Genomic DNA, 25,832 nt, shown 5'->3' with positions numbered 1-25,832 from the left:
AGAGTCTTTGACTCACATTGGGATGAGTTTGGGTAAACTCTGGGAGTTGGTGATGGACAGGGAGGCCTGGTGTGCTGCTGTCCATGGGGTCGCAAAGAGTTGGACACGACTGAGCAACTGAACTGATACATTTCCTATAGTGAGATCCTGGTCAACAAGCCCAGGGAAGGTTTTGGAGGGGGCCGGCCACCAGAGAACTGACTCAGGTCTCTGCTCAGAACATGAGGGTTGGCTGTGTGGCCCTTGGAGCATCCGGGCCCTGCCCGCTACAGGTGTGAGGTCGTGTCTGCGAGAGGCTTTTGTGTGCTAACTCATCTGAGCGTCAGAAAGGCACCCGCACGAGGGGGGAATATGTCGCTCACCTTGGCCTGTGCCTCTAACCCAGGGCAGCTGAGAATCAGTCCAGTTTCCTCCCTGACCCGTGGTTTCTCCATGGATGCAGAACCAGGCCATCCTGAGGCTTCCAGCTGTGGTTCCCTGCATGGCGTCTGTCCACCCCACAGGCCACCCTATTTGAGGGGCATCCCCGGGACAGAAGGCCAGGAGAGGGTGACAGGGGGATTCTCCCTCCTGCTCTCTTCTCCCAAGATGATCTAGAATGTTCCACCGTGTTTGGAGACATTTTTTTCCCACTGCTTTTCACACCCAAGGACAGCTGGCCCCACTGCTGAGGGGGAAGTTCTGGAGGGCAAGGAGAACAGTGGTGTAGGTAGTGAGCCTTCCCAGGTGGCACCAGTGGTAAAGAGCCCGCCTGCCAATGCAGGAGACACAAGAGACGCAGGTTCCATCCCTGCAGTGGGAAGATCCCCTGGAGGAGGGCTTGGCAACCCACTCCAGTGTTCTGGTCTGGAGAATCCATGGACAGAGGAACCTGGCGGCCTACAGTCCAGGGGTCGCAAAGAGTAGAACACAGATGCGTGATTAACATTCTCCCTCTTCCCACCTGTCTGCCCTGTGTCCTTTTATTTATTTATTTTTAAATTTTCATTTATTCATGTTTTTATTTTACGTTGGAGCAGAGTTGATTTGCATTGTTGCTCTCGTTTCAGGGGCACAGCAAATTGATTCCGCTATGCAAATACATATGTATCTATTCTCCTTCAAATCGTCTCCCGTTTAGGCTACTACAGAGTGCTGAGCAGAGTTCCCTGTGCCACACGGTAGGTCTTTGTGGGTTCCCGCTTTTACATATGTAGTCGTGTGTATATGTCAGTCCCAAACGGCCAATTTATCCCTCCCCTCATCTGTCTGTCTTGGCAACCGTACGTTTGTTTTCTAAGTCTGGGAGTCTGTTTTTTAAATAAGTTCATTTTTATCATTTTTTTTTTTGGATTTCACATATAAGCGATATCGTGTGATGTTTGTCTTCCTCTGATTTATTTCACCTAGTATGTCCTTTAGAATGTTTACATCTATTTGTCTATCTGTCTATCCATCTTCCTCCTCCTTCTCATCACCACCATCTCTGTCTTCGTACACGCGTGTGTTCATACGCGCATGTGTGTGTGTTTAGTTTCAATAGGGTGCGAGTGCCCACTTCTACAGCTTGTTCCTTTCCTGTGGTACTTGTCCCTCCCTGGCAGCACATAATATTATAATTATGCAACTTCTATCCTCTCCAAAACCAGGTGTGTGTGACTGAACTTGTCCCAACGGCAATGTAACCCACGTCACTCACGCTGACCACTCGAAGGAGCGTCCGCCAAGGCCAAGGCCTCCTGCGTTCCTTTAAACTCCTTGTGAGTGTTCTCAGCTTCCTGCAACTGCCGGTGGTTCGTCCCCGACACTTTCCCCTCTTCTGTTCTCTGTCCTGTGAACTTTCAGAATTTTCCTCTCATGTTTGATGTTCTCACATGTCATCAGGATGTGGATGTATTTCTTCTTCCTGTTGGGTCCTTGGTGGGCCGTGAGCTGAGCAACTTCAGCCCTGAAAACGATGCTTCAATCATTTCTCTTACTCTTTCTTTCTTTCTAACATCTCTGTCTCTGAATCTCTACTAGACAGTCTGAGCCTGCTGGACAAATCTTGCAAGACTGTGACGTTTCCAGTTGCTCATCTGTCTGTTTAGCTTTGCTCCCGGATCCGAGGAATTGCTTTGACTCCGTCTGTGGACTGTCTGGCCCACACGGTGGAGGAGGACTGTCCAAATAACCAGCTCCGTGTTTCCATCCATTTTTATTTTGTCGATCCTGTGACCCTGGTTTTATTTCCAAGCGTCTCTTTCTTTTCTGTGGACGCTGTTTCCTTCTTCTCCTTCCCCTTCCCCCTCCTTCTTCTAATTGCGGCCAATTCTAATTTTATGGGTGCAATTTCCTCTCTAATCTTTCACGATCAAATTGGGTTTATTATTATTATTATTATTGTTATTTCTGTTTCCTCTCTGGTGAGCTGCTTTATTTGTTCGTCATTATCCTTATCTTCTGCGCTGGTCTTTCCCCTCCTGTCTCGGGGCCCTGGATTTGCTGCGTTTTTATGAATGGAGGCCTGGGCTGGTTCCCGTGGGCGGTGATTGTGGGTTTCCTCTGCAGCCTGCACATCTGTTTCCTGAGCAGGCCTCTTCCGTGAATGGATAAGTCCAGGCCCCGTAGAAGCGGGTGAGGCGCCGAGAGTAGGGAAAACAAGAAGGCATCCTGGGGGCCCTCCCGGCCCCCTGCCCGGGCCAAGTGCCAAACCAGGGCGTTGATAACAGAGCTCAGAGACTTCTGTGCCTCCTCTGTCCTTGGCCTCACGTCTCAGCGATTTTTCACAGCAACCCCTAAGTCAAAAGCACATCCTTCCCACTCTGTATGAGGAATTGGGTCCGCACAATGTATTAGCTATTTATGTCCTAACAACTTAGCAACTGTTTAAAAAACTGAAACCAGAGTCACATTACTGTATTCTAAAATAGATAAGCAACAACGACCGACTGTACAGCACAAGGCGCTGCGTTCAACAGCAGAAGAAACCTGGACATAACGTGTATGTATATGTGTAACTGAATCACTTTGCTGTTCCCGAGACACCAGAAATCAGCTGTGCTCTGATTAAAAACAAAACCTCCCAAATGCGTGTAAACTTAAAAGAGAAAGCAGTATCTCTCTACTATACTAAGAGAACCCCACGGTTAGTGGGGGCTGGATGTACCCGTTGGAATGGAGATGCGTCTCCAACGCTGGGGTCAGATCGAGTACCCCATCCCACATTTTCCTGCCCACCTTGGTTTTATCATTCACTGGCTTTTGTTATATCAGTGTCACTGCTCAAAGAGGTGATGTTGCGGGAAGGAATGTTCTTTACTGCTTTTTCCAAGAAAAGCTTGAGTGGCTTCATACTCACTGAAGTGTCTCCAGCTTCAGTTCTAGACTCGCTATTCTGTTGTTACGTGTTTGAAGGTAGTGTTCTCTTTCTTCCAAACTTGCTGAGCAAAATCTGATTTTTAAGAAGTTTGTGTATCAGGGAGGAAATTTGACGTGTTGGCTGTATGTGTGTGTGTATATTTATATATATATTTGTTGTTGTTGTCCAGTCGCCAAGTCATTTCGCACTATTTGTGACCCCATGGACTATAGCGTGCCGGGCTTCCCTGTCCTCCACGATCTCCTGGAGTTTGCTCAGGTTAGTGACCAATGAGTCGGTGATGCTGTCTAACCATCTCATCCTTTGCCACCCTCTTCTCCTCTCGCCCTCAGTGTTTCCCAGCATCAGGGAGTATATCTATATATCTATAGATTCATTTACTGAGATTTATCTGGGAATAATGGAGTGAACTGAAAATCTTAGGCTCTGTGGTGTGACACTTAACATTTCTGCAAAGAATAATTTCAGTTGTATAATAGATTAGTTGTCAGGTTTGAAACACACGTGAGATTTGTTTTTTAAAGCTGTGTGGTAGTTGCTGAGCGACTGGAAGGCCTGGATAAGTTACCCCAGCTTGTAGGAAATTCCGTCTGTTTCAGAGAGTCTCCATACCCCGGGGGGATAGCAAGTAGCACATATTTGGGGAAAGAAAATGGAAAAGTCAAGGCTGGGGCAAAATACACTTTCTGTCATAGTCACCTGAGGAATCTGTAGGAGCGAAATTTGGCGAGTTTATGGCCAGTTCAAAAGTGAAGTTTACGGTCTACTGCTTGGCGAGAGAAAGGCGAATGAAGTTTCCAGGCAGGCTGGTGATTATTCATTCAAAAAGAAGCAGAAAAATGGAATTCAGTCAGTCATGCTGGTTCTGACTTACACCTGGCTTGGAACAGAGTGGGGTTTTTCACCTGTAAGTGGACATAAAGAAAATTGATGATGAGCTATATTGACTAAAATATACACACATATATATTTTTAATGGAAGACTTATTGAAAAATCCAATTATTTCATTCCAACCTCTATGCATTTTGGTTGCCAGTGATGGACTTCCCATGAATTAGCCATGGTAGCCCAAACAAGCCGACTAGCATTCGTAGGGCTCGGAGTCTTTAGCTGTGAGATGAGGCTGTGGATGAGGCTGTGGACTGGGGAACACGCAGATGGCCCCCTGGCTCTGTGAGTGGCTGGGCTGCTCACCCATCCGTCATTTGAGAATAACTGAGGCTCTCAGCACGAGGGGCAGTCCTCTTGGGTCCTCTCTTCTTTCCTCCTGAGATGCCATTTTCTCCTGGTTCCTTTCCTGCCTTCCTTGGTCATATAGTCTCAGCTTTCTTCCTCTCTCTGTTCTTTTTAGATAGTGTGATCCCTTTTGTTGCATTCCCAAACTGCTTTTTTCCTCCCAAACCTGTACACAATTCATTAAAAGCAACTTTACCCATAAGTACGAATTCACCTATTAAATTAATACTCTTAGCCCAGGCCTCTTTCCAGAGCGTCAGGCACGTATTATTCAGTCCCCTATAGACATCTTGCTTCAATGTCCATAAATGTCTTTAACTCAGAATGTCCAGAGCTGAAATCATTATTTCCTGCCCTTAATTGATCTCTCACAATAGAATACTAATTGATTTTTTGCTTTCAATGTAACCCTCTCCAATCCATCTTCCATCCTGTCACCAGAATGACCCTGATAAAACCCAAATCTCATCATGCTTCTCTCCTGATTAAAAATCTTTCGTTTCCCCATTGCATTCAAAGTTCATTTAAAATCTCTTTGCAGCTCTCCACAACCCCGTGCTCACCTGCATCTCAAGCTTTTGTTCTCTACCAGGTAGACCTTTCAAGCTCACAGCGATGGTGATATTTTTCTTGAGGTTTGCAGTTCTATCGGTTTTGATATGCGTGGATTTCCATGACCATCACCATGGTCAGGACACAAAATGGTCCGGTCAACTCCCCAAACCTCCCTCGGGCGATCCCTCACACACTCCCCACCCCTCAACCCTGGAAACCACTAAACTGTTCTTCATTGTTATTTGTTCAGTTGCTAAGTCGTGTCTGACTCTTTGAGACCCAGTGGACTGCAGCACCCCAGGCTACCCTGTCCTTCACCACCTCCTGGAATTTGCTCAGACTCACTGTCCATTGCATCAGTGATGCTGTCTAACCATCTGATCCTCTGCCGCCCGCTTTTCCTTTTGTCTTTAACCTTGTCTAGCATCTCTTTTCCAGTGAGTCAGCTCTTCACATCACGTGGCTGAAGTATTGGAGCTTTGGCTCCAGCATCAGTCCTTCCAGTGAACATTCAGGGTTGATTTTCTTTAGGACTGCCTGGTTTGATCTCTTCTCAGTCCAGGGGACTCTCAAGAGTCTTCTGCAGCACCACGATTCAAAAGCATCCGTTTTTTAGGACTCAGCCTTCTTTATGGACTAACTCTTACGTCTCTCACATTACGGCTTCCCAGGTGGCTCGAGTGGTAAAGAATCGGCCTCCTAATGCAGGAAATGCTGGAGAAGTGGGGGATGCGGGTTCAATCCCTGGGTCGGGAAGATCCCCTGGACAAGCAAGTGGCCACCCGCTCCAGTATGCTTGCCTGGGAAATCCCTTGGGCAGAGGAGCCCGCCGGGCTCCAGTCCATGGGGCAGCAAAGAGTCAGAAATGTCTGAGCATACACAAACTCTGCACACACCTGGTTGAGAAAATGAATAGAATTATCTCATTTTAAAAAGTTTCCTCAGTTACTTAAATTGTTGGCACATTTATGGCTTACCTGCCAGAAAGCCCTTAAACTGATGAAGAAAAGAGGAACAAGCACAAACTCCGAGCGGGATCCCTTGGATACAACTAATGGGTGTCGCTTGACAGCTGGGTTTTCATAGAGAGCTGTCTTTGTAGTTGTGGATTTGGGTTGTGTGCTTCCCATTCTTTTAAGCACTAAGAACGAAGAATCCTAGTTTGGAAAACAAGAGTTGAATATCAGTACTTCCTTAGGCTTCGCAACTTTCCGGCGTTTCACTCCCTAAATAAATTTAAGGACCCCTGTTTAAATCCAGCCACTCTACTGGATACTCAAAAACACCAGTGAAGGCGTTTTGCCAGGACAATTTATGCCCAGAAATGTGTTACTGAAAATAAGGTGGGGTCCATTTTACTTGATATTGCTCATCTTTCTTTGTTTTTCTGGGTGATAAACAGGAGCTCTTTCCCCAAATTTCCCCCCATAACCGTTTAGCGCTTCAGTTGATGTCGGCCGTTCTGTTACAGTTTAAAATGTCAACCACAGCGTTAACCTTTCACTGCAAAAGTCCAGGCTTGCCCCAGAGCCTTTGGGCCAGCGTCTTTTCTATTTGGCCTCAAAGGGCTCCATTTGCTCCAAGAGGTCTGTCATGAGCCGGTTGCCATCAATCAGCAAAGAGTAGCTTTTGGGGGCAGAGACAGATGAACACAGGGAGGAGCACAGGGACCCTGTCCCGCAGGAGCCGGGCCTGCATCCACCCCCGTCCCCCTTTCCGCCTGCCTGGCCTCCGTCCTGAGAGGGTCCTGCCCTGTTTTGCCAGCCCTGGGCAGTCTGGAGGCACCGATGTCCCCGCTCAGCCCAGTTTCTTGACCCTTCCCTTCGTTTTAGCCTGTTGACACAGCTCCGAGTCCAGATCTTAATCTTCTGTGTTTTCAGGCCATTGCCTAACGTTTCCCCTTTGGCCCGTCCACGCAGACCTGGCCGGAGGGGCCGCTTGCTGAAGCCCCACCTCGGCCTCTGTGGGCTCAGCTCCTGAGCTGCAGTAAACATCACCTTTTCCCCAGTCGACCTGCGGGTGCACAGAGAACATACCCACCCCTTCCTGCTCAAGTTACTCACTCGGACTTGACCGGGAGCCAAGCTGCTTTCACACAGGAGCCAATCGTGCGCCTCCAACTCTGTTTACCAAGGCGGGGTGGGGACCGAGGCTGCAGGAGGTGATACCAGAGGCTTTTTATCCTCAGGGCCACGGCAACCGCACAGCATTTATTTCCATTAAGTGAAGTTTAATGTGAGGAAAGGTCGTTTCTCACGTGCCCCATTTTCAAACCTTTGCTGGTTCTCCATCCGACCACAGGTGGTCCTCCCTGGCACGCTGCTCACTGAGATTTGCCCAGTCCTGTGCCCGCTGCCGGGGACCCGTGCACCCTGAGGGCCCAGCCCCGGGGCCAGTTACAGCTGTGTCCCGGTCAGACTCTCTCTCCTGGCCATCCTGGCTCTTGGTGATGGGAGTAAAGACCAGAGCTGGCAGGTTCCTTAGGCCCTGAAACACATTAGGGAAGATTTCGGATGTGCAATAAACAAATCGGAACTGAAAACTGGCAGGTTGGTTGGGCTTCAGTGTTCTGGGAACAGGGTCAATTAATGCCACACTTTCACTGGACTTTAAATAGCTTAATGACTCTTCTTTGGTTTACGAAGCAAAACTTTCAGACTGCATCATTCTCTCGGATGATCACCCCACGTCCACCCCCACACCCCAGTCCTGAACCACTTTCTGGAGCCGCCAGCCCTGAGATGCGTAGATTGCCTCCAGGACTCACCTGCCCAGGAGCCCGGCCTCGTCTCTGCTGCAAGCTCCTCTCTCCACTTCTCTGTGTACCCGCCCCCGCCCCACGTGCCCCTCGCTGGCCATGCAGGACTCTTCCCAGGAAAAGCACACACCTGCGTGATGTCTAGACAGTGGGTGTCCGTGCTGTTGGGCTGGGGGAGGGGTCCTCTTCCCACCTTTGTAGAGCTGCCTTTCCCATGCTCTTCAAGAGTCATTTTAAACTTGAATGGTTTTCCCTGCAACTCCCCAAGCCCTACCCCTAGCAACTGAGCAGGTGCCCTGGACTTAGACTTGCAACAAAAACAGAGACCAGAGGGACACATCCTCGCCTTGCAGACCCCTCCCCACCAACCACACTAGCTAGCTCTTTGAAACTCAGGAAGGTTGTTATGGACTGGATGTTTCCCTCTCTCCAAATTCTAACGTTGAGACCCTACCCCCTGTACCTCCAGCGTGTTGGTGTTAGGAGCTGGGCCTTTGTGGGGTGATTAGAGCTAGATGAGGACAAGGATGGAGTCCCCATGCTGGGACTGGGGTCTTTGTAAGGAGAGGAGGAGACCCCAGAGCTATGTCTCCCCTGCAGGAGGACCCTGGGCGGAGGTGGACCATACGGGCACCCTGCTGGTGTGCTTCCAGCCAAGAGGACCCTGAGGTTCAAATTCCTGTCCTGGCTATGCGATTCTGTTACAGCCGCCGAGCTGACTGAGACATCCTGTAACTTCAGGGCAGCATGCACCACTGTCTTTTTCTGCACCAACCAATTATTTGGTGAAGTTCTCCTCTTCCCCTTTTCTTTCTTTTTTCCTCTTTTTTTTTTGGCCAAGCTGTGCAGCATGCAGGATCGTAGCTCCAAGACCAGAGATCGAACCTGTGCCCCTTGCATTGGAAAGTGAAAACGCTAGTCACTCAGTTGTGTCCAACTCTCTGCGATCCCATGGACTGTAGCCCACCAGGCTCCTCTGTCCATGGGATTCTCCAGGCAGGAATACTGGAGTGGGTTGCCATTCCCTTCTCCAGGGGATCTTCTTGACCCAGGGACCAACCCGGGGTCTCCTGCACTGCAGGCAGAGTCTTTACTGTCTGAGCCCCCAGGGACGCTCCTCTTCCCTTTTTCTGCTCTTCCCCACACTCTGTACGTGTATTTCTCCATACTCAGCACTGCATGGCCATCGTCACCCCGAAGCTTACCATTTCACACTCACTCGACAGACTCAGCGGCCATGCTGCTTGTGTCAAATACTAGATTGGCTCTCGGAAGGTAGAGAAGGAAGTGACAGCCGCACTGTACCCAGCGTCCTCGGGGGTCGTGTTGCTGATGTTCACTGATTAGCATCGACAACCCAGGACTTGGGCCTTCAGCGCTGTCTGCCCAGTGAGTGTGCCCGGTGAGAGCTGGGTCTGCACCGGTGCTGAAAGGCCAGCTCCGGGAGAGAATGAGCGCGGTGCCTCACGGCACAGCTGCGTGTGCACGGGCACTGAGGGAGGGCTTCTGTGTGTGCCGTGCCAGAAGGTTCTCCTGCCTTTGCCTGCTGGGGAAGCAGTTCCTTGAGCTGAGTCTTCAGGCACGAGAAGGAAGGGGTCAGGGGTCGGGGGGTGGGGAGAGAGGGGGGCACATCCTAGGCAGAGAGACAAGAAGGCTTGGGGATGAGGGGCTGGGGACAAGCTCGGTGTGTGCAGGGAGGTTCCAGCCAGAGAGAATTTCACAGGACAAGTGGTCCAGGTGCCGCTGGGGGGAGGGGAGGTGGCCAAGGTGAGCCCCAGCTTGAACCTAGGACTGTGGGGAGATGTCTAGGGGGTCTTCTGATTGTAGGACTGTGGGGAGACGTCCAGAGGGGTGTTCTGACTGTAGGACTGTGGGGAGACGTCCAGAGGGGTGTTCTGACTGTCCTTTACCCAGCTGTGACCTAGGATTGTGGGGAGACGTCCAGAGGGTCTTCTGACTGTAGGACAGTGGGGAAACGTCCAGGGGGTCTTCTGACTGTAGGACTGTGGGGAAACGTCCAGGGGGTCTTCTGACTGTAGGACAGTGGGGAAACGTCCAGGGGGTCTTCTGACTGTAGGACTGTGGGGAAACGTCCAGGGGGTCTTCTGACTGGCCTCTGTAGGGACCCTGGGGAGACGTCCAGGGGGTGTTCTGACTGTAGGGACCCTGGGGAGACGTCCAGGGGGTCTTCTGACTGTAGGACTGTGGGGAGACGGCCAGGGGGTCTTCTGACTGTAGGACTGTGGGGAGACATCCAGGGGGTCTTCTGACTGGCCTTTACCCAGCTGTGACCTAGGACTGTGGGGAGACATCCAGAGGGTCTTCTGACTGTAGGACGGTGGGGAGACATCCAGGGGGTCTTCTGACTGTAACCTAGGATGGTGGGGAGACGCCCAGGGGGTCTTCTGACTGTAACCTAGGACTGTCGGGAGACGTCCAGGGGGTCTTCTGACTGTAGGACGGTGGGGAGACGTCCAGGGGGTCTTCTGACTGTAGGGGCCCTGGGGAGACGTCCAGGGGGTCTTCTAACTGTAGGACCCTGGGGAGACATCCAGGCAGTCTTCTGACTGTAACCTAGGACTGTGGGGAGATGTCCAGGGGGTCTTCTGACTGTAGGACGGTGGGGAGACGTCCAGGGGGTCTTCTGACTGTAGGGACCCTGGGGAGACGTCCAGGGGGTCTTCTAACTGTAGGACCCTGTGGAGACGTCCAGGCGGTCTTCTGACTGTAACCTAGGATGGTGGGGAGACGTCCAGGGGGTCTTCTGACTATAGGACTGTGGGGAGACATCCAGAGGGGTGTTCTGACTGGCCTTTACCCAGCTGTGACCTAGGACTGTGGGGAGACATCCAGAGGGTCTTCTGACTATAGGACGGTGGGGAGATGTCCAGGGGGTCTTCTGACTGTAACCTAGGATGGTGGGGAGACTTCCAGGGGGTCTTCTGACTGTAGGATGGTGGGGAGACGTCCAGGGGGTCTTCTGACTGGCCTTTAAAGGACCCTGTTGGGCACTGTGCAGCCCTGATTGGAACGGGGCCAGATCAGAGGAGGCAAACCTTTTTCAGCAACTAGGTGAGGGCCAGGGGGCCCTGAGTGATGGTAGGGTTGGCGAGAAGACCGCAGTTCTCCTGGCCTGGAGGTTGGGATGCGGGAGGACAGATATCAGCTGTGTCCCCCTGGGTTTCAGAACAGGTTGACTTTGCTGACGATTTGATTCTATATCAGTTATCAGTCTGTGCTGGTTGTTCGGTTGCTAAGTCGTGTCCGACTCTGTGACGCCACGGACTTCCCTGTCCCTCACTATCTCCTGGAGTTTGCCCAAGTTCATCTCCATTGAGTTAGTGATGCCATCCAGCCATCTCATCCTCTGCCGCCCCCTTCTTTGGCCTTCAGTCTTTCCCAGCATCAGGGTCTTTTCCAGTGGGTCGGCTCTTCCCAGGCGGGGACTGAGCTGGAGAAGGACAGACTACCGGTTTTCCTAGGTGATGAGGAGCTCTGGGGAGGGCAGAGATCAGGGAGGGGCAGGGAAGGAGGACCTCCTGCCCCACCGGGCCTGCTGGGTTCTGGATCGCCAAACCGGGCTGGCCGGGCTGCGGGCGGGGTCTCAACCTGCTTCCATCGTCCTGCTGCTCAGCTGGCACGGCTCCCGGATGCCAGCCGTGGGGGGCACACCATCCTGCTTCTCCCTCCGGGCTGTGTTTTTCTTTGGTCTGTGTTTTCTGGGAAGTGGCCGAGTCAGGCGCTGTCTGAAACACACGGTTTCAGTCTTAAAGTTCCTTTGGGGGAAAAAAGTTAACTTTTTGGAAGGAAAAAAGAGCACCTTGGCACTAGCTGGTTTTCCGAGCTTCCCAGGCAGTACATGTGTGGGGGTCAGGCAAGCAGAGGAGAGGGCGGGTGTAGAGACACAAGGGGAAGGCGTGGTCCTCCGTCCCGGGGCCCATCCTCGGGACCCATCCCCTGGGGGGACTCTGAGGAGCAGTCAGAGTCTCCAGGACACAGACCGCGTGGAGGCCCGGGGGTGTCAGTGGGCACCAGACGGGCAGAGCTGGAGACACATTTGATGACCATCCTCCCTGGAGACGGTGGCCTGCGTCCCGCTCTCCCCATCCTGGCTCCAGACCTGGGGGCACGCATCCCCACTGTGCAGGCTCTTTCCCTGTCAACCCACGTTTTCCAGTTTTCTCTGGGACATCCTAGCCCTTCACTGCTCTAAGTCTTGGCCCCTGGACGCTGTCTTGTCCGTGTCCCTGATGACATTTCCACCTTCTCTTTGCACCTCCTCTGATTCAAACAGAGCTCCTCCCAGGGACCCCCCCAGGGACAGCTTCGTGCCTCTGCTCAGGTGTCCCCCTGGAGAACGTCCCGTCTCTGTGCGCCCAGGTCCCTTTCCAGCATCAAGGCCATCCCACGGGAAACTCCCCAGATGTCAGAGCTCTCTGATGCGACTCACGTAGCTTGTGCGTCTGTCTCTGGAGGTTTCCCTGCCATCATTTGTGGTTGTGTGTTGTGCCCCTCCTGGACTGTGAACTTCCAAGGATGTGGCCATGTTCTGGTCCTAATTCAAGGTCCTTCCGTGTTCATCACCAAATTCTGCCCACGGCGGGTGGCCAGTGCTGCCCCCGCAGGGACGGAAGGCTGACCCTTCTGCTTCCATCTTGGCTCAAAGGCTCATGTCAAGCTCTTCATAGTGGTGCCTCCGTCAAGGACAAGCCACACACAAAGCTTCCTTTATTTTTCTTTTCAGTCTCTACCCAAAACCTTTGAAATAAAAATGAAACCATTGAATACTGAAAATTCATTCATTCAGTAAGAAAATATTTCCTGTGTACAGACTACGTTGCAGGAATATCAATGGATGTCTCTCTCGCCTATCCCAACCTACCCCCAGAAAATCCCTGCCTTCATAAAGCTGCTCTTCTAGACAGACGGCAGATAATAACTGTAGACACCATAAATGTTAGGATGTGATAAATGCTGTAGGAACAAGACAAAAATAGAGCCATGTGAAGGGTAGAGGGCTATAATATTAGACAGGATAACCAGGGTGAGCCTTACTGAGGCAATCTGACAGTCCAGAGAGAGAGAGAGAGAATGAGAGAGCTTAGCCAAGCAGGCATCTAACGTAACAGTTGTTCAAGGATAACGGGAAAGAATTCTATCTGGAACATAATTGATAAATATGGCTTGTGTGGGTTTTGGGCATAATTTAGCTGTTTTTTTTTCTTTATCCCTGCATTATAACTCTTCAAGAGATAACAGAGAAATTAATTGAATATTGTAGTGGAGTTTTTATTACAAATAGATTTATAAATCCTACAGTAAAGGGCTTTGAATCCATCTTAATTTTCAAGCGAGGATTTGAGAATCTCATATTTATCTAACACGCGTCTCTGGTGGAGTCTCCTTTGTTTTCATCGTCCTCATCTGCTGTCTCATCCATCTGGACATTGCTTTGCTGTTCTCATCTCACCGATGTTTCTCTTTGACTTACCTTTCTAACTGCTGTTGTCTTCGTGGTGGCTGACGGATGTGTGAGCAAGCAGCATTTGTATTTACCATATCGCATGCTGCGGCAGCTCTGTGGTTAGAAGTATAAAAAGTTGATCCTCGAAACAATTAAATTAAAAAATACGTAAACCATGATCCAAGATCGCCATTGTTCACAGAAGGTTTAATTCAGATGCTGTAGGCTCACACACGGCCGTGAGAAATAATATAGAGAGATCCACATGTCCTTTGTGTAGTTTCCTTTAGTGGTGGTGTTTTGCAAAACTACAGTAAAATATCCTAGCTGAGGCTGGCATCCACGCAACCCCCAACCATATTCAGATTTCTGTAATTCTACTTGTACTGTCTGTACAGGATTCAGAAGTACTCTTTTATAAGTATTGGTGGGTATTCACAACCAATAGACCATACACCTTATTCAAACATTGCTGAATTACGGGAGCTTTTGTTGTATGTTTTCTCAAAGATGTTTTTTGTCAAACAGAAAGATTCCCCTTCTCCACCCAGATCTCACACACGCTCACATTTACACACACACACATGCAATTCACATACCACACACATCATATACCCACTCAGATGCACTCACACACACTCACGCACACACACTCGTACACCACGTGTACCATATGCGTCATACACCTCCTCATATGCACACATACTTACTCATATACACACAGGCAACACACACACCCCCACGCATACTATACGCTTTATGCACCCGCTCAGATGCACTCACACACACTCATACACCACACATACCGTATGCGTCATACACCTGCTCAGATACACTCATATGCTCATACACACACACTACACACCACACACACCATCTGCGGATCCAGGTGGGGCCTGATCACCAGCGTGTCTAGGAATAATGGCGTTTCTGCCAGGTGCCCCCGCTGGTCTGGGGCCCACCCCTGGGAAGCACCGGAGTGTGGGAACCCGGGATGCGGTGCAATTGCCCAGCTCTCCCCCACGCGGCCTTGAGTGACTGACGTGCTCTCATGAGGGTCAGAGGCCCTAGCTTGGCCAGTCTCACGGCCTCCCCTCAGCCCCATTGTCTTTGCACCCCTCACGCGGCTCTCCCCTTCCGGAAAGCCCCTCAATCCCAGGCCCCTGTTGCCCCTGCTTCCTCTCTCTTCTCCTCCTCGGCCCCCGAGGGGTGGCTGCCCTCACGAGGTCCTCATGTGCTCCTCACCTCGCTGCTGGCTCTCTCCCAGGGCTGTCACCCCCGTTGCTAAGGCTTCAGTCCTCATTTCTAGGCAAGTGATGCCCAATCTCTGTCCAGTCCCTTGGACCGCAGCATGCCATTCCTAACATGTCCTCAACATTTCCCCTCCACATCTGTCCTTGGTGTCTAAATGATTAAGAAACAAGAGTTTCTTACTCAACATTTACTGATGTGGAAACTGGGGATGTGAGCTGGGGGCCCTGTCTCCACCAGGCCGTGAGCGTGTGCACAGCACAACAGGGAGTCCGCCAGCATACTTAGGTTGAGAAATCAGCCTGCCTGCAAATCCAGCCCCAGCGGGCCAGCCGCACGCTCCTATAGACAACAGAGTGCAGATCCCCTGACGCGAGTCAACTGCAAGCACAGTTCACTGAGTTGAGGATTTGTTATGAAATAGATCAACACGCGTGGTTTCCAGGCCAAAGTTACTCAAACAGTGAAGGTCCTGGCCAAGTTGGAGGTTCTTTCTCGATGCTTCTTCGTGCTGCAGGTTCATTCACACTGAAACTCAAAGGCACATACGCCTTAGCCAGGAAACTGCGTAAGACCAGGTCCCCTAGAAAGTTTGATTGTAACGTTAGGTACTCATCCAAATCCTAGCGACCTTTGCCTCCTGAGCTGATTGCAGGAAAGTAGGGCAGTGTCAAGGCCTTGCTGGAAGGCGTGATGAGGGATAAGAGCCATCATTTCTGCTTCATCGGCCATTGCCCCTCCTTTGGTTTATTTTATTTCTTTTGAGATATGATTCAGGTATCATAATATCCACCTTTCAAAGTGTGCAAGTCAACTGTGTTTGGTAGATTCACAGACTTGTGCAACCATCACCACGGCCTCATTCGAGAACATTTACATTAGCCCTGAAGGAAGCCCGTATCCATCTGTGGTCACTTCCTGTTCCTCGCCACCCCCAGCTCCTGGCAAACACCCATCTGCTTTCTGTCTCTGTTAACTTGGGCCTGCTGGTTATTTCAAATATATGGAATCACACGCCGTGCGGCCTTTGGCGTCTGGCTTCTTTCATTTAGATAATGTTTCAAGGTTTATCCGTGTGTATCAGTACTTCATTCTTGATGGTTGGGTAACATTCCATTGTACAATCAACCACATGTTGTTTCTCTGGCTTTATCATAAGGAGATTATTCTTTAAATGATAACGCAATGTTTTCAAGGGTGTTCCTCCTGACATGCCTGGACTGTCCCCTCACCCCTCCTGCAAAGCTCCTGTTGCTTATTTGGTGATCTCTCGAGTGGTGCTCCTTTGCTGTGTTCTTGTCCTGCCTGGGTGCTGCCTGTCGTGTAGACTCGGGCGTGGCCACAGCCACAGGCGGCTGCTGGTCTACCGTCACTGTCTCCAGGCTTTCCCTGAGATGGGCTCTCTGCAGTAGGGAAATGGGGGTCTTCTGAACCCACCAGCGAGGAGAGCACGTTCTAGCTCCAGGACGTGGGCAGCACATTTTCTGCACTGAAAGGAGAGCCAGCCCTGCTGTGTGTGTGTGTGGTAGGGATGGAGCAGGGTGGGGTGGGGTAAGTAGGTAGAAAGAATCAGTCTTTAGTTTTCCAAACGCCTTTCAAGTCATGGAGCAGAGTCTATAAAAGTACATGGTGGTTCTCAAGACTCTGTTTCCTCCCCTCCATCCCAGGCTTCACCGGTTCAGAGTCAAGTGACAATCTGAGGCTCGGTGCCTGGTGGCATCACGCCCTGAATAACCCTTGTAGGGTCGCGGGCTCTCCCCGTGACATGACCGGCCACTCGGCCGGGCAGAGTCAATGGAGGGCCCGGTGGGGCCGTGTCTGCTCAGCTTGGCTTGCAGGGTCCCCACCAGTTGGAGGAAGCTTCACGGTCTAAAGAAAGAACCCTCTTCAGACAGGATTTACCGAGGAGCAAACGCCCGCTTCCTCGACCCTGCACCCCAGCGATGCTAGGCTCCTCTCAGGCATGCCCTGGGAGCTGGCGAGGGGGCAGGGGGTCCTCCCCCAGCCTTGTGTACCCTCTGCTCTCCACTCTCCACCTAGCTCAGCCCACCCTGGAGCACACATTCTGAGATCGTTTGCTGAAGAAATCGTGAGGCTTGCCACAAAGATTTCTCTGACTGTGAGAGGAATATCCCCCAGTCTCAGAAGTCTGCTGTTTTGGTTTTGTGTTCTATAAGAATAAAATTAGTAACTGAACTTGTCTCTGAAGCTGGTGGAACAAAGAGATCCAAGAGCTCCAGTGTGGGACGGTCTTTCTCCAATTGTCTGGACTGAGCAGAGAGCAGACTTGGGCCCATGACTATCACAAGAAGGGAATGGCAACCCTCTACAGTGTTCCTGCCTGGAGAATCCCACGGACAGAGGAGCCGAGCAAGCTACAGTCCATGGGGTGGCAAAGAGTTGGACATGACTGAGCAACTAACACGTATCCTGAGGTCTAAATATTTTTTGACTCAAGGTTTACAAGATTCCCTAAAACCAACCTCAGAGCAACGTGGGAGGGAATGAGCTTTTTGGGGGACTCAGCCTGCTGAGTCACTGAGGGCCCTGCCTTCCAGGGTCTGGCCCCAGGTGGCTTCGGGAAGGCTCTCGCTGGTAGAGTTTAGAATGTGAACATCCCCCTCCATTTCTGGATTTCCTTTGTGACATTGGCTCAGGAAAAGTCACAAGAGGTCGGGTCTGGCTTGACCCCAGCCAACATCAGACACATACAGTGGAGCCTGCACTCACCCCAGACCCTTGTCTCCTCGGGGGAGGGACGTAGGGTCAGGTGTCCAGCCAAGCTGCTCTCATCCAAACCTCTGACACACCGTGGGATGGGGGAAGGCCAGCCCGCCCCCCGGAAGGGCCAAGCCGGTGGCCGTGGAGCTGCAGTTGGCTCAGCTGCTCTGTGGCCCTTCACCTGGACTGTGGATATCACGGAGCAGATTTAGAACATCTGCGGAAGACTCCACCATAGGAGACATTTTCTCAAGCATTTTCATAAAAGCAGGACGTCCTGGACAAGTGGACACAGTTCAGCTGCGCCCTGGTGCTCCCAGAACCATTAGAAGGAGTGACCCAGGGCCCGGTCTGAACCTCCGAACTGGACGCACCTTGAGACCCCTCTCTATCTGCAGGGCATCAAGGGCGGGGGGGGGGGGGCGGGGCGTGGACTGTGACAGCCCCCAAGGCTCAGGACACGAGCAGGGCCCACCCCGGGGGACAGCAGGCAGCAACCCACAGCGAACAGAGAAGGTGCCTTCCATCAGTGTGAACTGGGTACTTTGCGCATGAAGACGGGTTGATCACGGGGACTTCTTGCCGCATAAAGTGCCACGTGTTTGTGCTTGCGTGTGCACTCAGTCACGTCTGACTCTGCAACCCCATGAACTGTATCTCGCCAGGCTCCTTTGTCCATGGAATTCTCCAGGCAGGAATACTGGGGCAGGTTGCCATTCCCTTCCCCTGGGGATCTTCCCAACCCAGGGATGGAACTCGAGTCTCCTGCATTGCAGGCTCATTCTTTGCCATCTGAGCCACCAGGGAAGCCCAAAGTGCTGTGGCTCACTAAGCAATGGGAAAACCTGCAGGGCTGTTTTCTGCCAGGAAGGGGTGGAGAGGACCGCCCCCTTCTTTCTTCTCTGTCACCTCCCTGTGCCCACCCTGCAGCAATGCAGAGAGCTCGGGGTGGGGAGGGGGCTTCAAGCTCAGCGGAGGTGGGGAGAGTCAGAGCCTCAGCGTGGTGGAGGAGGAGGGCTCGCCCACGCCTCAAGGCAGATTTCCGGGATAATTAAAATTTGAATTACAACCTTTCATACAAAAGCTCTTGCAAAGCGGCTCACATACTCCCTCTCACACCAGCGGGGCCTAATGTCACCTGACAGCTTTAAGCCCTTTGGAAAAATATCTAAAGGGAAACGGGAAGATTACGTTTCCAACTCGAGGAAGGCCCCGGTGGCCAACGATCTCTCTGGAACGTAGCACAGCCGCCATACGGAGTGAAGCCCACCTTGGTGGCAACCTGTGGCCCTGTGTCTTCAAGGAAGCATTCACTTAAAAAACGAGTGACTGTCTACAGGGAATATCTTTAGGGACATTTATCACAGGATCACATCTCTGGTTGGAAACAATTATATTTTTGACTTGATTTTTTTTTTAACTGTTAGAAGCTGCTTTCTGATCTCCAAATACAAAATTCTAGATTCAAAACAAATACCTTGCCAGTCAACACCAACTAAGCCTTCTTCCTCCGCCCCACCAGAAAAAAACAAAACAAAACAAAAAACGGAAGCAACTCCCCCTAGCCCCCTCGCAGGGCCACGGATTGTAGGAGCTTTTAATCGGGTTTCAGAAACTCCAGTCCAAATAGGAATTCCTGACATATTCCAGGCAGCTCTGACCTCCCGGCACTTAGCAACCGCGGGCACAGGCTTTTGAATTTGCTTAAAACTATTAAGAAGTAATTACGTAGTTAAAGGGTCTTTTTCCGCCTGGCTGAGTTTGGGAAGGGGTTTCAAAGAAGGAAAACAGCACCCTTGCTGGCCTGGCCTTCCTTTGAGCTGACCTTGCAGGCTGACAGATTCATCCTGTATTTTTCTGCTACTGCCAATTTATGGCCTACAGGAAACTAATCTTGTACAATAACTACCTTCCTGTACTTAGTTCCTAAATAGAGCCAAATGGATCTGGTGGCGGAAACGCTCATCCGCGGCCCCCGGGAAGCCAGGCCTAGGCTGCAGGAGCTCGGAGGCTGAGGCGGGCGCTGGGCCCCCACTGCCGACCCTGCCGCATCCGGGTGCCCTCGCCTCTTGGCTGCCGTGTGCCCTTGTGAACGGAAAATTGAAAGCCATCCTCCGTGCCAGGCCTCCCGCGAGGGCCTCAGCTTCCACCGGAGGGAGGGAGAGATGAGCCTTGGGAGACACGGTCGCGTGAATTTAGGGAGTGAGGTGCACGCAGCCCGGCACCCTGGCGCCGAAGACCTCAGATGCTCTGGTGTGAAAGAAGAATCCCCAGGGAGTGAATCTGGTGCTGAGCTGGTGACAGAGCTGCGTTCTCCTTTGAAAGTCAAAGTCTTGCATTGTAAGGGGAAGGGAGGAAGAGACAGAGGCTGACTTGAGCCCTGGTGACGTTTATTCCAGAGTCGTTCATGGCCAGGTTGAGACGACAAGGGCAGACCCAAGGCAATGTGGCCCCAAGTCAGAGAGCCCGTGGGCACCCTTCTCAGAGCCTCAGGTGGGCAGACCCAAGGCAATGTGGCCCCAAGTCAGAGAGCCCGTGGGCACCCTTCTCAGAGCCTCAGGTGGCTGAGCCGGGAAAACTCTGGAGCTCTTGGCCCTCCACAGGGGCCCTGGTCCTCGGGTTTTCTGCTCCCCACTTCTATCCCACGAATTAAATGACTTTACGCCCACTTTGCTCGGCGGCTCACTCAGTGCTGTGTAGACAGGGAGCAAACCACATCTCCTGCGTTGCAAGCAGATTCTTTACCATCCGAGCCACCAGGGAAGGCCCAGAGTCCACTTCCTGCTAACTTAGAGTCTTGTTCTAAGTTGCGGGGAAGCCGCTAGCGCAGAGGGAAGTGGAGCCTTCTATCAGGGATGGAAAACACCACAAATCACGGCTGGGTCGGCGCTTTAAATCCAGTGGGGTGGGGCCCCATGGAGGCAATCAGGTGGGAAGCTCTGGAGTCTCTCTGTCCCAGGGGACTGGCCGGTGAGGCCCAGAGCTTGCGATGGCCGTGGGGGATCCCAGGGCTCTGTATTCAGCCTGAGCATTGTCACAGGGGAACCAGGGCAAGAGTGTCCCACGTGGAGCCCCCACCCTGGGCCCCTTGTCCTGGGTGTGCTGGGCACCAGGTTCTCAAACCGTTTACCTCTGACTGGGCCTTGAACCCGTATGCCAGGACTGGAACGCAGCCAAAACCTGGTCTTCCAACTGAGATCACAGACCTGGTTTCAGGACCTAATGAAGCTCAGGTTCTTGATGTCTCGTTGCAGAAAGAATTCAGTGAGAGACAAAGTGATAGGTAAGAAGTGGATTTATTCAGAGAGAAATACCCTCCACAGACAGAATGTGGGCCGTCGCAGAGGGCGGGCGGGTGGGCGGCCTCCAAACTTGGCGCAGATAGCTTTTATGATAATTTCATAGGCTAATGAGTGGGAGGAATATTCCAGCTATTTTGGGGAAGGAGTGGAGATTTCCAGGAATTGGGCCACCACCGCCTTTTTGGTCTCCTGAGGTGCCTTGGAACTGTCATGGCCCTTCCGGGTGTATCATTTAGCTTGCTGATTGAGGATTCTCTGAGAGATCAGTTGGTGAAGAATCTGCCTGCAATGCAGGAGACCCTGATTCAATTGCTGGGTTGGAAAGACCCACTGGAGAAGGGATAGGCTGCCCACTCCAGTATTCTTGGGCTTCCTTGTGGCTCAGCTGGTAAAGAATCCGCCTGCAATGCAGGACACCCGGGTTCGATTCCTGCGTTGGGAAGATCCCCTGGAGAAGATCCCCCGTATTCTGGCCTGGAGAATTCCGCGAACATTATAGTCCATGGGGTCACAGAGTCAGACAGGACTGAACGGCTCCGCTCACTCTGAGGGTCCAAGTCCAGCCGCGGTCCTGTGTCTTCCTCCCGGACTCACTGGGTTGGAATGGTTTAGGTTGTGTCCTCGGGCCACGCTTTGTTTCAGAAGTTGTGCCCTGCCCCCTTCCCTCCTGTCGCAGTCCCCGTCTCAGGAGGAGATGTGAGCTTGCAGGTGGGGAGGTGATGATTCCGAGTCGCTCAGAGCCCAGTGGGGACGTGGGGGAGGAGCTGAGAGCGTGGTGCCGCGGCCACGGCTGCAGAGTGTCAGCCCAGGAGCGCTGCTCGCCCCGGGGGCTGCTCACCTGGCGTTTCACAAAGTCCAGCCGCGATGAAGCCCACAGCCACGCATGGAGCCCTTAACACTGGGCGCAGGAGTCCAGAGGGGTGGCTCAGAGAGCAGCCTGGGGATGAAAAGTGGGGTGTCTAAGAGTCCAGGGGGGCGGGCTCAGAGAGCAGCCCAGGGATGAAAAGAAGGGTGTCCAGGAGTCCAGGGGGGCGGGTTCAGAGAGCAGTATGGTGATGAGAAAGTGGGGTGTCCAGGAGTCCAGGAGGGTGGGCTCAGAGAGCAGCCTGGGGATAAAAAGAAGTGTGTCCAGGAGGGCGGGCTCAGGGAGCAGCCAGGGGATGAGAAAGTGGGGTGTCTAGGAGGGTGGGTTCAGAGAGCAGCCTGGGGATGAGAAAGTGGGGTGTCCAGGAGGGCGTGCTCAGAGAGCAGCCTGGAGATGAAAAGAAGGGTGTCCAGGAGGGTGGGCTCAGAGAGCAGCCCAGGGATAAAAAGAGGGGTGTCCAGGTGTCCAGGAGGGCGGGCTCAGAGAGCAGCCCAGGGATGAGAAAGGGGGTGTCCAGGAGTCCAGGAGGGCGGGCTCAGAGAGCAACCCAGGGATAAAAGAGGGGTGTCCAGGAGTCCAGGAGGGCGGGCTCAGAGAGCGGCCCGGGGATGAGAAAGAGGGATGTCCAGGAGTCCAGGAGGGCGGGCTCAGAGAGCGGCCCGGGGATGAGAAAGGGGGTGTCCAGGAATCCAGTCACAGATGGTGACCCTGGGCCTGTCCCTGGTATTGCTGCCTCTGGGTCCTTACCTGTGAGAGTTGGGGAATATGCATTACCTTCCTGGGGTCACTGGGATGCACTGAATAGCAGAGTGAACCAGAGTGACCCTAGCTACGCTGCTTGCTTGTATTTGGCTTTTCTTAAATGCAGTCAGCACAGCCCCTTGGTCAGTTTCAGGTGTGCTGCAGAAGGTGCCGCCTCTGCGCGCGTTGTGAGATGCTGGCCACGGTCCGTCCACATGTTGTGAGACGCTGGCCACGGTCTGTCCGCCTGGCAGGTCACAGGTGTCGTGTCCTTTCGCCTTCCGGGCCTCAGGTTTCCTCCTCCCGTGGGGACACTAATTATACTCCCTTTGCAGGACGGCGGCGCTGGTCACATGAGATGCTGGAGCCGAGGACTTAGCGCTGAGCATAAACAGCCGCTCTGGTTATTTTTAGCACTGCCATTACCCGGTCCTGAGATTGCCCGGGCGCTTCTCACCGGACGTTCACCTGACTGGCCTCCCCAAGCAGACCTTTCCTGACCCTCTCCTTTCCTCCTGGGTTGGCAGCCCAGGGGTGTCATTTGTGGCCTCACTGTCCTTTATTTAGGACGCTGGCACACTGCAGGGGGTTTGGTCACCATCCGCTGCAGTGGCAGCCTGGGGCACATTTGTGTCATCACAGGTCACATTCAAACGACCTGGGAACACCCGGCTGGAGTTGGGACAGCATGACCCCACGTGGGTCCACAGGGTCCCAGGGGTCCAGGGTCTTACTTTCATCCAAAGTTCTTACCCTCTCTTTATGCATAAAGGAATCCCCTTTAGAAAGTCTGAGTTTTAAACAATCATAAACTACTCACAAAAAAGCTCAAAGTACCACCCAAATAATTTATTGCCTGAACCTTTTGAGAACGATTTGCCTCCGTTACATCCCACGACCCCTGAGCATTTTAATCTGTATCTTCTGAACACACGAATGGTCTCCACATGACCTCAACGGAGCCAGCAAAACAGACTTAACAGATCACACCCCCAGATGGCAGGCACGTTCGCCCTAAAAAGCGGTGGAGAATGAAAGGACCCACTTCAGAACCTCATGTTGCATTTGGCCATCACATTGCTTTGCTCCTCCCTGCCCTGGAGAAGCTCCTAGATCTTCTTTGACCCTCACGACCTTGGCCCTGTGGAGACTCCAGGTCTGTCCGAGGCCTCCTCTTGACCAGAGGCAGCCAGGCGTCTGGCAGGAAGGGCCCTGCAGGGACGATGTCCATCCCTGGCCACTGAGATGGCCTCTGCTGGTGTCCTCACGCCTCCTCCCTTCGGAGACGACACCATTCGGGTGGGAACCATCTTAAAAACGTGTGTGCAACCTGCTCCTCCTCCAGCAGTTGGTTTATTCACTTGTCTTTTGCCCCTACTGGTGTGAACTCGCAGTTTCCACTTCACTTGATGGATTATAATCTGTCATCACTATCACTCACTGTGATGCTCCAAGGTGCCTGGATCTGATGCTTCATCACCCTCTAAACATGTCCTCCCCATCGGCTTGAAGACAACGCGCCCGTCCCTGCCCTGGACTCTGAGGAGCGCTGGTTCCCCTAAGGGGAGAACGGAACTCGGCAGCGAGGTCTGGAGCGGGTGCTGGTGTCTGGACAGAGCCAGCCGGCATGCGCACCCACAAGCAGCTCCAGACATATCTACTCATACTGAGAACCCCGAGTTCACCCTGGAACCCCCTGTTCAGCAGCCCAGGATGGGCCCTGCCTCTCCTCCTGTGTCTGTAACCCCTGCCCCCGGTGCTCAGCCTCGCCAGCCGCTGTCGACCGCCGCTGCTACCCTTCCCTGACCTGCAACCTTCCAGCTTCCGTTTGGCCTCCTGCCAGACTGCACCCCACCTGGGCTTTCTGCCCACACGGTCACCCTCACCTTGTAAGCTCTGCTGTTGCTGTTCCTCCCATGTAACTCTCTCCTCCCCATGAAGTCTCTGGCCCTTTGCTCTGGTGCCTGGCCCCTCCAGATGTCCTCCTCATCCTGCACCCCCACCCCAACTCCGACCGCCACTTGGATACACTCTCCATTCTGCTCGGGGTCCCAGTACTCAAGTGTGTCCCTGATCTCAGGCTGCAGCTGTCCCAAAGGCTGCCCTGTTCCCACACCCTCCCCTCCCATCCCAGCCTCCATCTTACTGTACCACAGTGCCCAGCTCTGCCCCGGGCAAGGTTCACCTAATGCCGCTCTGCACCCCAATCTTCCATGGCTCATTCCACCCAAAATGGACATTTATCTGGCTCAAGCCAACCAAGTGGCTTTAGGAGTGAATTGATGGGGAAGACAAGGGTTTCAAAGAAAAGAAGAAGACCCCCCCCTAAAATGCTTTAATGGTTTCAGCTATTTTCTAGAACAATGCTAATAAAAACTCACTTTAAAAAATGTACCTTGTTATGCCCCAGGACTTAATAGGCATGGAGCTTGGTGAGGATGAGACATCTGGTCACCCAGACCTGCCTGTCGGTCAGCAGAGCCCCTGGGGGTGTCCCTGGGGCAGGGGGGGTGGAGGACGCCACAGTAACTGATAGAAGCGCAGTGGCAACGGGCTCCCGGGAGCCTCCACGTCCATGTCTGCGCTGGAGGTACTCTGTCACCAGGCTATGGCGGAAGTCCCGTGGCTTCTTTCTGTACTCTCTGTCGACCTCCTAGGTGATTCTCTGGATGTCCGTTGGGGAGGCGGAGGCAGCGCGCCGGCTCTTACCCCAGTGTGGTCCAGGCCCAGGGTGATGCTGTCAAGATCCATCGTGTGGCCTTGAGAAACAGCGTGTCTGGAGCCTGGACCCTCTGTGCTGGGCGTGCTCCGTCTGGCTCAGACTCTGCATCTGCTAAACACTTCAATATGCAGTGACTTGTTTAGTGAGTGCAATGTTTACTCAGGAAATGCCAACTAGCCAACAGAAAGGTTCACGAGCTCAGAGCCTATTAGCAACGGGGCCTTGTGAAGCTGGGGAGGGGAGGCGCCGTGGGAAAAGAAGGGCTTGCTCACCCGAGACCTGCTAAGATGTGATGCCTCTTTCCCTCCCAGAGTCACGTACATTCTCGGTGTTCCCATCTCATCTGTAGATGCTGAAGGTCACTTTAAGAAGGCATTTTCAGGGACAATTGCCCTTAGATAAAACGTTTATTATGTGATTAAGTAAGCATGTTCAAATCAAGTGGAAGATGACATTTCCGTTTATAGATAACGCTAGGATATCAGAATATTTGTAAACATCTAGCAAAGCAGCAAACTGACAAAATGACAAAACTCAGATTCTTACTTCAAAGGAAATTTAAAAAATCGAGATGGACCAAAGGGTCAAATATAAAAAAGAAAAAAAATATAAAGATCTAAACTGAAATACAGGTAGAAATGTAACCAACCTCAGAAGCATGTTTTCTAAGCGTGAATCAATGGAAGAAACTACGAGAGGGAAGAGTCATAAATCTGACTTTGAAAAAATTAAAAACAAAAATTTTAATGAATCAAACCCAAAAGCAGGAATGAAATGAAAAGACAATCAGAGACCAGGTAAATATTCTGGACAAATGGTTCATGGCCTCTGTTGAGGCAGCTCTTTTGCCAATCAGGAGGAGAAAAAAAAAAAAAA

At 52.3% G+C, this 25,832-nt stretch overlaps 2 long non-coding RNA genes across 2 annotated transcripts; both read right to left on the bottom strand.

The window, feature by feature from the left end:
* Window positions 1–921: 921 nt before the first annotated feature.
* LOC109567141 (uncharacterized) lies at window positions 922–7,951 on the bottom strand. Its single transcript, XR_002181974.2, has 4 exons — window positions 7,900–7,951; window positions 7,196–7,619; window positions 6,110–6,289; window positions 922–4,245 (listed from the first exon to the last, which is right to left on the bottom strand). It is a non-coding gene; the product is annotated as an uncharacterized lncRNA (long non-coding RNA).
* Window positions 7,952–18,702: 10,751 nt separating this feature from the next.
* LOC139186251 (uncharacterized) lies at window positions 18,703–25,217 on the bottom strand. The gene is made up of 2 exons (XR_011569817.1): window positions 24,630–25,217; window positions 18,703–22,615 (listed from the first exon to the last, which is right to left on the bottom strand). It is a non-coding gene; the product is annotated as an uncharacterized lncRNA (long non-coding RNA).
* Between the last annotated feature and the right edge of the window lie 615 nt (window positions 25,218–25,832).

The sequence above is a fragment of the Bos indicus genome, chromosome 12 (genome assembly GCF_029378745.1).
Source record: "Bos indicus isolate NIAB-ARS_2022 breed Sahiwal x Tharparkar chromosome 12, NIAB-ARS_B.indTharparkar_mat_pri_1.0, whole genome shotgun sequence".
NCBI lineage: Eukaryota > Metazoa > Chordata > Mammalia > Artiodactyla > Bovidae > Bos > Bos indicus.
The sequence above is the reverse complement of the archived record's forward strand: the minus strand, read 5'-3'. Positions and strand labels throughout refer to the sequence as shown.